A 12,528-nucleotide genomic window follows, 5' to 3' on the forward strand; every position below is an offset into this window, starting at 1 on the left:
TTTTCCTAACTAAAAATTATTCACAATTTTTTTAAATATATATGTATACATATATATATATATTTCCAAACAAATGCCCAAAGCTTTTAGGAACGCACTCGACAAAGGAGTCCACCATCCGGTTCTGTCAAGGTTAAAATCACACTTTTATTCCATTAAATGCCCAACGCGTTTCAAAGCACACTGCTTCTTCCTCATGGGCTGCTTTATTAACAAATGTTTCACGGACAGTTTTCTTCAGCATTTTAAATATTCAGTGGCCCCACGTGGGCCTGGCTCAGTGCTTGTTAATTAATTATGCATGCCGGTACCTGTAGTCCCAGGAGACAACTTTGTTTTACCCCCAGCAGGTTCCGTGAAAATTCGTCATCTTTAAAAGCAATTAATTATGTCCTTTAGTAGGTAGGAATGCCAGTGTGAGTCATATTTTCCTTGGCTCCTTGTGCTGAAATAATTTGGAAATAGTTCCATCTTACAGCCTCTCTGCGTCCGAGATGGTGCGTTCCCCACGACAAGGCAGCCGTGTAAATATGTTTCCAAACAAATGCCCAAAGCTTTTAGGAACGCACTCGACAAAGGAGTCCACCATCCGGTTCTGTCAAGGTTAAAATCACACTTTTATTCCATTAAATGCCCAACGCGTTTCAAAGCACACTGCTTCTTCCTCATGGGCTGCTTTATTAACAAATGTTTCACGGACAGTTTTCTTCAGCATTTTAAATATTCAGTGGCCCCACGTGGGCCTGGCTCAGTGCTTGTTAATTAATTATGCATGCCGGTACCTGTAGTCCCAGGAGACAACTTTGTTTTACCCCCAGCAGGTTCCGTGAAAATTCGTCATCTTTAAAAGCAATTAATTATGTCCTTTAGTAGGTGGGAATGCCAGTGTGAGTCATATTTTCCTTGGCTCCTTGTGCTGAAATAATTTGGAAATAGTTCCATCTTACAGCCTCTCTGCGTCCGAGATGGTGCGTTCCCCACGACAAGGCAGCCGTGTAAATATGTTTCCAAACAAATGCCCAAAGCTTTTAGGAACGCACTCGACAAAGGAGTCCACCATCCGGTTCTGTCAAGGTTAAAATCACACTTTTATTCCATTAAATGCCCAACGCGTTTCAAAGCACACTGCTTCTTCCTCATGGGCTGCTTTATTAACAAATGTTTCACGGACAGTTTTCTTCAGCATTTTAAATATTCAGTGGCCCCACGTGGGCCTGGCTCAGTGCTTGTTAATTAATTATGCATGCCGGTACCTGTAGTCCCAGGAGACAACTTTGTTTTACCCCCAGCAGGTTCCGTGAAAATTCGTCATCTTTAAAAGCAATTAATTATGTCCTTTAGTAGGTAGGAATGCCAGTGTGAGTCATATTTTCCTTGGCTCCTTGTGCTGAAATAATTTGGAAATAGTTCCATCTTACAGCCTCTCTGCGTCCGAGATGGTGCGTTCCCCACGACAAGGCAGCCGTGTAAATATGTTTCCAAACAAATGCCCAAAGCTTTTAGGAACGCACTCGACAAAGGAGTCCACCATCCGGTTCTGTCAAGGTTAAAATCACACTTTTATTCCATTAAATGCCCAACGCGTTTCAAAGCACACTGCTTCTTCCTCATGGGCTACTTTATTAACAAATGTTTCACGGACAGTTTTCTTCAGCATTTTAAATATTCAGTGGCCCCACGTGGGCCTGGCTCAGTGCTTGTTAATTAATTATGCATGCCGGTACCTGTAGTCCCAGGAGACAACTTTGTTTTACCCCCAGCAGGTTCCGTGAAAATTCGTCATCTTTAAAAGCAATTAATTATGTCCTTTAGTAGGTAGGAATGCCAGTGTGAGTCATATTTTCCTTGGCTCCTTGTGCTGAAATAATTTGGAAATAGTTCCATCTTACAGCCTCTCTGCGTCCGAGATGGTGCGTTCCCCACGACAAGGCAGCCGTGTAAATATGTTTCCAAAAGGCTATTTGTTTGATTCATTACTGCACACGGCGGCCTGGCCGTGGGAAGGGCACCATCGCCTGCAGGAAGAAAGATGTTGTCTCCTGCTGGGCGAGGCCAGAGTCTGAAACAAATTCGGGACTCCTGTGGCACAGTGCTGTTCTGGATTAAGCTTGCTAAAACGCACATAACCTACTGAAGGTATTTAATTGAAGCATGATTTTAAACGAACTCTTGAACTTACTGAAAGTTAATATTTTAATCATGTCATGGACTTCAAGTCCCAGCATACAGCGAAGTGACGTGGGATGTAGTACACGCCTACTTGGGGGCTTGCAATAAAAGTAGCCGGAAATAACAATGACATGATCGTCAAGAGCCGTTTTTTGCAGCCCAAGATGAAGAGGGTCACACCTTGAAACGCGTCGGCACATTTAATGAAATATGTGCGCAAAGGCAGGCTGGAAAGTAGAAGCTGGAAGGCACAGCACTGTCGAGTGCCTTTTCAAAGCTAAAGGCTATTTGTTTGATTCATTACTGCACACGGCGGCCTGGCCGTGGGAAGGGCACCATCGCCTGCAGGAAGAAAGATGTTGTCTCCTGCTGGGCGAGGCCAGAGTCTGAAACAAATTCGGGACTCCTGTGGCACAGTGCTGTTCTGGATTAAGCTTGCTAAAACGCACATAACCTACTGAAGGTATTTAATTGAAGCATGATTTTAAACGAACTCTTGAACTTACTGAAAGTTAATATTTTAATCATGTCATGGACTTCAAGTCCCAGCATACAGCGAAGTGACGTGGGATGTAGTACACGCCTACTTGGGGGCTTGCAATAAAAGTAGCCGGAAATAACAATGACATGATCGTCAAGAGCCGTTTTTTGCAGCCCAAGATGAAGAGGGTCACACCTTGAAACGCGTCGGCACATTTAATGAAATATGTGCGCAAAGGCAGGCTGGAAAGTAGAAGCTGGAAGGCACAGCACTGTCGAGTGCCTTTTCAAAGCTAAAGGCTATTTGTTTGATTCATATATATATATATATATATATATATATATATATATATATATTTTTTTTTTTTTTTAAACATAGCGTTGAAATTCACTGGAAAAACCATAGGTTTCAGGCATGTAATAGTTAGAAATTAGCATTTAAAAAACAATAGAAATTCACTGAAAAAACCATAGGTTTCAGGAACATTATAGTAAGTTGGACATTTCACTCGTACAAAACCATAAAAAATTCCGGCGTTATAGTTAGTTCAGCTAACTATAACTCGCGCCCCCACAATGCACTGCTGATGACATTACATCATTCATGACATGGTCAGTGACATCACTGATGATATCACTGATGACATCTCAAATGACATCACTGATAACATCACTGATGACATCATCCACGTGAGAATCTGATGCACCTCCTCACACCTGAATATAACCTTTGATACACCCACTTTAAATACAGACTACCATTTTTGAAAAAATAGACACATCAATACCAGTTACTAAATATGCACTGACTGATTCCTAGGTCTACACACACATCCACTCATTCACCCATACAGTCACTCATACATGCAGTCACTCATCAATACAACACTATCATATGCACTCATACACCTTTAGAGACACTCACACACTGCCACATATCCAGAGTTACTCACACACTTAGTCAGTCATGCAAAGAATCAATCATACTTCAGTTTACTCACCTATACAGTTATACAGACACAACCTCACTTATTCATACAGATACTAACACATAATTACTCTCTCTTATAGAATTACTGATACTGATACATACTCATCCATGCAGCCACTCTCACAATTCCTGACTCTCACATATAGTATTTATATACACCATCACTCACATATACTGCCTTTTACATATGTAGTTACTTGCACATGTACCACTGAGACATCCATTCACTCACCAACACACCCATACACACACTCACCCACCCATACAGCTGTTTCCACATGCACTCTTGAACCCACACACCCAGTGAATCAACAACTCACACATCTATGCACAGAGTCACACACCTCCCACCCACCCACACTCACACTCAGGCAGCCATACAAATACTCAGGCAAGCAATCATTAACCCATATAGACACTCATGCAGCTACTCACCAACCCATGCAGCAGCTTACACAGCAACAGACAGACTGATACAGACTTTCACACAGTTTAGTCACTAACCCATGCATTCAGTAAGACACATTTAATCACTCACTTATTCAGGCAGTCATGTACCTACTAAATCCTCAATACAGACACTTATACACCCACTAATTCCTCAATACAGCTTGGCATATATATAAAACAAAATTAAACTTTACAGAAACACACAGTCACTGCATGATGTCATCAGTGATGTTATCAGTGATGTCATTTGAGATGTCATCAGTGATGTCACTGACCATGTCATGAATGATGTATTATGTGACATCATCAGCAGTGCATTGCGGGGGAGCGAGTTATAGTTAGCTGAACTAACTATAACGCCGGAATTTCTATGGTTTTATATGAGTGAAATGTCCAACTAATTATAACGTTCCTGAAACCTATGGTTTTTTCAGTGAATTTCTATGGTTTTTAAATGCTAATTTCTAACTGTAACGTGCCTGAAACCTACGTTTTTTTTAGTGAATATATATATATATTTATATATATATATATATATATATATATGTATATAGATAGATGCACTTTGCTCAGTTCACTGGCCTCAGATTGATACTGAAGGTGATTTACATGCAGTGGTTACATGATAAGCAGGACTTCAACCATTTCACGTTATCAGCAGTCAGCCAAACCGTTAAATGTGTTCATGCTTACACAGTCCTGGAAATTCCTCTAATGTTAAAGATAAAATTGCAGTTATTTCACAAGTGCAGAAATGAGCCCCATATATGGCTCTGCACGGACAGACACAATTTCTCTAAAGTTAGTAATTACGAATCAATCAATGTACTTGTACAGTGCAACTTTGCGAACATTATTAAAAGTTACTGGTATGATGGGTGAATACAACACGTTGTTGGTTTGCTCTGGAGGGCGATAGATGAGATTTTTTAGCATACACAATTCTCAAATTTCTTAGGCCCCCTGTGGAAACAAATCATCAAAGCAAGCTTTTTTTGCATTCTGGTGCTAATAGTCTTGTTTTAGCCATTGCATACTCATGACTACGAATACCAGAGTGCAAAGGATAAAGAATGCACCTCAGGAACATTACCATGACCCTGAAGACATGAGTAATGCATAAAGAACGAAAGTGTTTACATGAAACTAAATATGTAAATAGTAGCTGCATCAGTGAGTTGTCCTAGATTTCTGACTGATGTTTATGTAGATATGGATGAAGAGAGATTTCAAGACAAGTTTATTACAAGCATATTACACATCCTTTAAAATCATAAATGTACATTAATTCAAATTATGAAACCAAGATAATAAAACATTTTTAGAGTTAAGAGATTTAGCTCTCGCTGCCTTAATGAGCTACTCATTCATGGACCAGTGAAATTTGTGGGCTCTGTAAAAATAGGTTTACATGTTTTATTAATATAGAACTTACTTAAAATATTTCTTAAATGTTATTATGTGCTGCATCAGATCACTTGCGGCAACATGTTTTAATTCAATGACGTGGTGATGATTACTGTGGCAAACTGCAGATTACTGTGAGATTGCCATCAATCTTGTTAACTACAGAAAAAGATACCTTTACTAAAGTCCACAGCCAAGACCCTGGAGAACACTGAGGCAGAAGGGGGAGGGTGGTTTTAGCAGAAGTAGTCCTTGAGACTTGGTAAAGACCTGAAAGCAGGAAGGAGGATTTGTTTCGAGGTTCACTGGTAGGGTGTGCCAGTTGACTTCTGGAGAGCTTGTAGTTGGCTAGACCAGAACTTAGGTCAGATGCAATGCAGGTTGGAGACAGAAGGGCCACTGACGTCAGGAAAATGCATTGCAATGCTGGTGTTTGATGCCACATTCTGAACGGCCTTCCACAGCGCTTCTGCCCTCCTTGAAAATTAACTTGCTATTGGAGCTCTGTTAACCTTGTGAGCTTTACCTACCAGGTCAGACAGACTCCAAAAAAACAAAGGTTACGGTTTTACTTCCTCACCTTTGTCTTCACGGAAGTACAAACAATTTACTTCTAAGTCTCTTCCAGTACTCCAACCACAAGACCCATTAATCAAGTCTGCTCATGACTAGTTTAGTTCATAATATATGTTTATTTAGAACGTAGTCCATACAACTACTAAAAACAATTGTTTCATCAAAATCATACAACCATAAAAGTCAAATAAAATAATGTCCTCTTACTTATCCCAAATGCTACAACCCCTCAAATCAATTACATTAAAGCATGTCTCTTCCTATAATAAGACTATACAATCTAAACGTTTATCAAACTTTCCTTTTTCGCCTTTAAAGACCCAAATGCGCAGGCAACATCGAAAAACTCCAAACTGGATAAAAACGTCAGAGCTTTTTGACGCTCCGTCACGCCAGATTTCAATAAAACTGGTAATAAAACACTACGAAGCTCCGATCTAAAAAATAAACAGGCCAATAAAATATGCACATTTGAGCATTTCATTCCAAACCCCCAGTTACAAAAACCACTGGATTTCTTTAGTCTCCAGTTCATCTCACGGCATGACTACAAAGGATTGATCCCAATTCGAAATTTGAATATTTCCTGCCTCATGGACATATTTGCTAATGTCAAAAGATAGGTTAAGGGGGAACAATCCTGCCAGGCCTCCCAGCACTGGGCGGTAGACTTCTTTTTACTAACATATAATGTCTCTGGTTCTGGAAATGGATTCCATTTTGGCACATAGTTCTTTTTGTAGACTTTTCTATTGGACAATTCTATTGGACGATACGACCAGAATTGGTCCGAGAAATACAGACCTTTTATCCTTAATAGGATACATTGTAAGCTAACTGCCCATTTCCATTCACTCTTCAAGATTTCATCCCTACACAACAGTGATATCTGTTATCACAGGCCACCAACAGCTTATCCCAAAATGTCAATACAGCCCTTTCTGAGAGGCAAGACCATGATGACAATCCTGTTTCCATCCTTAAGGCCAGGTCCACAGCAGTTTTGGGGAGATGCAATATCTTTTTAAACATTGGCCTTCAATGCAATCCCAATTACCCATCCCACTTAAATACATGACTTCTGCACCATATAACAATTTGGTCTGAACTAATGCTTTATATGGTCAGGACTGAGTCTAGCTCACGACCCCCAAACTCTTTCCTAAATTTACTTGATCCCATGATTATTGGCAGGGAATTAGCTTTAATTACTTCCAAATGTGTCATCCAACTTAGCTATGATGTAAAATACCTGCCCAGATACATGACCACTTCTTCCGTCCTTTTTCCCAGAAACCAATTACATTCCTTCATTCTTTCCCCAAAAATCAACATTTTGTTTTTTTCCATATTGACAAAGATCTTTTTGTCCTTGATATATCTTTCAAATGCAGCTAATTTTTTCTGCAAGCCAATTTGTGCAATGTTTATTATAACTAGATCGTTTTTATAAAGCAGACATGCCACATGATGCCCGCCTATCTTAAGCGAAAAAGCTGCTGCCTCATTTCTGGTCTCCGGTAGGTCCCTTGAATAAAATGCAAATAATTCCTTATCATAATCTTCTTTGTTAATGTTCCGCCTCTATCAAGTTCTATTTGGGCCCAATTTCCTCGGTGCAATTCTTTTAAAATACAAAGAAGGCCTTTTAGAATATCTAATTTTTCCAGATTATCCAATAGGACCTCTTGATTTATCAAATCAAACAGAGCTTGTAAGTCAACAAAACAACAATACAGGTTCCCTAACTTGTATCGAAAAGAGGAATTCCTTAGCGAGGAAAATAGTTACATTAAAAGTCTCTTTGGCTTAAAGAAATCGAGACCCACCTCCTGAATGGGACTGTTTGTATCTTGGCCTGCATCGCTCCCTGTTGGCAGGAGGCGCCGGGTTTCCTGGGCACGCAAAAAGATGCTGAGTTGTCATCCACACGTCAAGAGATGCTGAGTTTTCCGTCGGTCCCTGGTAGGTCCGAGGATCAGGTCACCGAGTGGAGACCCCATCAAGTATATGAGGGACAATAGTTTGCTGAATGTAGTTAAGTTGTCGTGTCCTTGCCCCACAGCTACACGGGAGACAGGTAAGGATCTTATATTCTTTATTCAGGTGTACTATGTTGTGCTGTGCCGCTGACCGCGGCCCCCGCAGGGGGCCACTAGAGCGGTCGGCGCCCTAGTGTCGCCTGGGCACCGGTCACCCCTCCCCGCCTCCCCCTCCTGGGGGGCAGGGACTCCGGCCGGTGTCCCCCTCCTCTTTCCTGCCCGGAAGTGACGCGACGGGCGTCACTTCTGGGGCTCCCTTGGCGTGGGGGGAGGCTATATAGCCCTCCTCCACCATGCCGGCGACCTCTTGTTCGCCTCGCACGCCACATCTCACCACGCTTTCAACGCGCTCTTCGCGGTGAGTGCTTATTGTTCCCCCCCACCCCCATGCCTGAGCACACCAGCTGGGGGCAGCAGGGCGGGGCGGTCCAGCCTAGGCTGGTTGGCTGACGGGGGCCTGGGGGGGGGGGGTAAGCTGGCTTCTGCCTATGGGGTTTTGAAGGTGGCATGTGGCTAGCGCCGCTCAAACGGGTCTGCCCCCGGGATGGGCCTCGTGGTGGGCAACAACTCGTGGATGCGCTCAACATTGTAGTCTCCCGGCCTCGGCAGCGCGCCCGGCCAGGGTGTGGCTCATTGGCTAGAGCGACCGACTTGAAGTTGGGGAACCAGGTTCGAGTCTGGCGGGAGGCGGCAACATTTTGACCCGGCCTCCTCCCCGTGCAGGCACCTGTAGGTACACCCCCCCCTCCCCATGCGGTGCGAACCTAGGGCCCGGCCTGCCGGACTGAGCCTGCAAGCGCAGAGACCCGACCCAGGGGTGGGAGGGAGGCCACGGGCGCTGAGCCTGGGACACATGCCCTGTGTCCGGAATCGCCCCCTCTACAACCCCTGGGGCCAGAGGGCTACTGGTGCTCGTTAATGCGCTCGTTAAAGCGCTCGCTGTGGGTCGAGATTCACTGTTTAGGAAAAAGTGTATACCTCGTGTGGTCGTCGGCATGGATGCACCGGGGGCGGTGGTGGCTGGCCTCTGCGTCGGCTCGCGGCCTCCCCGCCCCGGGGGGGGGGGGCTCTGGCAGCGACAGTGGCCGCCTCCAGAGCTGTGGCTGAGTTACAGGGCGATCTGGAAGCAGGCAGGTACCAAGGGTACCTGTGCGCGGCACCATAGGGGGTGCCAGAGCCAAATCCGAGGAGCCTCATGGGAGGGTCCCAGAAGCCGTGTCGGCGCCCCGCTAGTCCTTCGGGCGGTTGTGGGCCTGAACAACCGGGGGTTTGCTATGCTACGCTCCGCCCCGGGAAGGGGCGTGAGTAGAAGTTACCAACGGTCACGTGATCTTGTAAGAGAATCACTTCGACGGCAGCAAAGGCGGGGTTCGCCCCAGTGCTGCCCGGCTCATCAGGCGGGCAGGCGGCCCAGTTGGTTGCCTGCCCTTGGATCGCCCGTAAGATAACCCACCTATTACATAACGGTGTATGTAATAAACCTGCAGCATTTTGTACCCAATCAAACAGTCTGTGTGTGTGTTATTATTGGGTAATGTATTTTGTTGGAGGGGGGACTGAGGGGTGCCAATGGCGAAACTATGCGGTTGACCGTGGCCCGCGAGTGGTTGGCGCCCTAGTGTCGCCTGGGCACTGGTCACCCCTCCCCGCCTCCCCCGTCCTGGGGGGCAGGGACTCCGGCCGGTGTCCCCCTCCTCTTTCCTGCCCGGAAGTGACGCAACAGGCGTCACTTCCGGGGCTCCTCTGGGCGTGGGGGGAGGCTATATAGCCCTCCCCCACCATGCCGGCGACCTCTTGTTCTCCTCGCACGCCGCATCCCTCCCTACCGCTTACCCGGCTGGGTGTTGGCAGGTGGGGGTGAGAATATTGTAATGTTTCCTTTTTTTTAGTTGCAGGCGGAGTTACAGGGCGATCTGGAAGCAGGCCGGTACCAAGGGTACCTCTGCGCTGCACCATAGGGGGTGCCAGAGCCAAATCCGAGGAGCCTCATGTGAGGGTCCCGGAAGCCGTGTCGGCGCCCCGCTAGTCCTTCGGGCGGTTGTGGGCCTGAACAACCGGGGGTTTGCTATGCTACGCTCCGCCCCGGGAAGGGGCGTGGGTAGAAGTTACCAACGGTCACGTGATCCGGTAAGTGAATCACTTGGACGGCAGCAAAGGCGGGTTCGCCCCAGTGCTGCCCGGCTCATCAGGCGGGCTGGCGGCCCAGTTGGTTGCCTGCCCTTGGATCGCCCGTAAGATAACCCACCTATTACATAACGGTGTATGTAATAAACCTGCAGCATTTGTACCCAATCAAACAGTCTGTGTGTGTGCTATTATTGGGTAATGTATTTTGTTAGAGGGGGGACTGAGGGGTGCCAATGGCGATACTATGCCCACGCACATCTGCCCACGCTCTCTCCTCGCTCTGTAGCGTCCCCTCCCACACCCTTGACCAGATGTGGTGTCCGGTTCCCTTGGTGTCCCCACAGTCCACTACAGGGTCCTAGTGCCCTGACCCAGGTCACTACAGTTGCATTGCTGTCATTTCTCTGATACCTAGGAACAGGAATACCAGCGCCGCAGCACCCTCAGGGGCGTAGCTTCAAAGGGAGTGTTTGGGGTGTTACACCCCCACCCCCCTATTCCCTAGTAAATAGTTTGGGCGTATGTTTTCAGTTACGTATAGAGAGGAGTCTGTCCCATTTCACCTGGGATTTTTATATACACTCGCGCACACACACACCGTCTTCTGTCTGTCATTCACATCCGTTATGAAGTTCCCGAAAGGAGTTGGATATATCACAAAATATTGTTTTAAGTGCCCCTTACAATCTGCACTCCGCTCCCTTTCCACTCCCCATAACCCCCCCCCCCTCCCCCCTCCCCCCGGCACTGCTTCTCTGATAATGAATTTTAACATGATATGCCAGCATAGTTGAAATCTGTAGCTCCCCCCTTAAATTAACAACCAAGCTACGGCCCTGACCACCCCGAGCACAATGTATCACAGAGTAAATAAAACGAGACATTAAGGGGCGTATGATCGGTGCATAGAACTTTAAGGACATACAAATGAAAATAAAAATAAAAACACTTACTGTAAACCTTCGTGCGTTAGTCTGAAAGCTCCTACGGCTACTTCAGCCGAGTCAGTCAGTGTATTTATACACTTTGCTCGCCAGCCGCACAGAACGAAACTGAAAATGCTTTATAACGTGCAATGTGGCATGTGACAGGAATTCACTCGTTTCCCGGAATACACGGATCGTCAAAGGCCAATATGTGTAAATTCTTATGCCCCCCCCCCCCCATCCCCGAAATGACTCAGTGTGAAACTGAAACTGAAGGTGTAAGCGGGCCACATCCGCCTTGTGACAAAACAGGAAGTCAGGTTCTTAACTTTACAGGCAAAAACACGGAGTGGTTTCGGAATAATGATTGAGAAACACTTTAAAGTGATCCTTGCCAGTCACTTAATTCCTGTTTGTGTCTCACGTTTTACCTACGTTTAACCTTAATTGTGCATTTCCTGAAAGTGTTTCCAGGCTGCCGCGTTTCAGTATTTTTTTTCGTGTAGCGTATTACTTTTGTATGGTGCATACATTGAACTGAGTCGCCTCCAGATGTTTACAACGTGCTACGATTGAGATTTCTGGAGCTGAGGCTCAAGGCAGTGACAGTTTCTCACAGTGCCTGTCAGTGGGTCAGAAAGGTGTTCAGAACAGATGTCATCCAATCCTTGGCTTCTCTGCAAAGCGCACAGAGCATTAATCATGTATTCCAGTTGTTATGGTATGTCATGTTATATTGATTTGTATCGCTCACTAATCACCCGAGAGTGTATCCAGACGCTTGGGCAGGTGTGTAGGTTTGTGGCCCCCCCCCTTATATGTACACATGCCAACATTTTAGAAGAGGAAAGTGGGAGATTTTAGAAAAATAACCGGGAGATTGTTTTACTTCCATTGCCTTTTGACATGGTCTGAATCGGAATGAGACTTAACAGTTTGCTGCTGCAGGAACGGATATCAGAAATGCAGACGTTTTTTCCCCTTACGTGTCATGAGCATGGAGAATGTGCTATATGGCAGACAGAGAGTGTATCACAAACATCTTGTGCACCGGCCTGCAGGAGCAGGTTACTGGCAGTGAATACTATGAGTCTCACTAGACCAGTCCCGCTGAAGCCCTCTGAGGAATCGGGTTTTTGAATGCAGAGATCGGGAGGCGGGAGGCTAGTTTTGGAATCGGGAGTGTTGGCATGTATGTATATGAAGAGCCATGTATTCAGCTTCTTGCAGAATCCAAGAAGTGAGGAGGAGACTCTGATGTGCTGAGGGAAATCGTTCAACGTCTTGGGTGCGATGAAGGAAAATGAACGACCTCCAGTTTTGCTTATGCGATGCGGGGAATATGTGCGAGCGAGAGTGA

The 12,528-nt window shown here is 45.5% G+C and overlaps 1 protein-coding gene across 2 annotated transcripts in view; it reads right to left on the bottom strand.

The window, feature by feature from the left end:
- Window positions 1-11,452, bottom strand: part of LOC146784477 (guanylate-binding protein 7-like) — a 189,106-nt gene extending 177,654 nt beyond the window's left edge. Inside the window, exon 1 of one of the 2 annotated variants that reach the window (XM_085633277.1) lies at window positions 11,196-11,452. The gene's annotated coding sequence lies outside the window, so the exon portion shown is untranslated. Of the gene's footprint in view, window positions 1-311; window positions 451-11,195 lie in introns of those variants that run through there. The other variant, XM_085633278.1, reaches the window with a different exon arrangement.
- Window positions 11,453-12,528: the final 1,076 nt, after the last annotated feature.

Source organism: Triturus cristatus, chromosome 11 (assembly GCF_964204655.1).
Source record: "Triturus cristatus chromosome 11, aTriCri1.1, whole genome shotgun sequence".
NCBI lineage: Eukaryota > Metazoa > Chordata > Amphibia > Caudata > Salamandridae > Triturus > Triturus cristatus.